Source organism: Penaeus monodon, chromosome 28, assembly GCF_015228065.2.
Source record: "Penaeus monodon isolate SGIC_2016 chromosome 28, NSTDA_Pmon_1, whole genome shotgun sequence".
In the NCBI taxonomy this organism is placed as follows: domain Eukaryota; kingdom Metazoa; phylum Arthropoda; class Malacostraca; order Decapoda; family Penaeidae; genus Penaeus; species Penaeus monodon.
In genome coordinates, this window is record NC_051413.1 from 36,753,886 (window position 1) to 36,754,335 (window position 450).

Sequence of the window (450 nt, forward strand, 5' to 3'; positions counted from 1 at the left end):
CCCCATCCCTTTGCCCCTCTTTCCCCTCCCCTCCTCCATCGATGTCTCCACGCCCCACGCTCTCCCCCAACACCCCCCTTCCCTTCCCCACCCACACACCCCTCAAATCCCCCCTTCCCTCCCTCCCTCAACCCCCCCCCTTCTCTCACTCCCTCAACACCCCCCTCCCTCCCTCCCTCCTACCCCCTCCCCTCCCTCCCTCAACCCCCCCCCTTCCCTCCTACCCCCTTCCTTCCGCTCACAATTAGCCCCCAACCCATGTCGACCGCCCACGCCTTATTCCCAAAACGTGTATCCTTTGTCGCTTGCCTAGTACCCTACGCCCGCACGCCCATATTTCCCCGAAAGACGTCCTTGGATGTTGTTTTAACAGATATGATAATCTTCTATTTTTTTTATTTAATTTTTGTCTCTTTTTTTGGAGGGGGGGGGGGAGATAGGGGGTTGGTG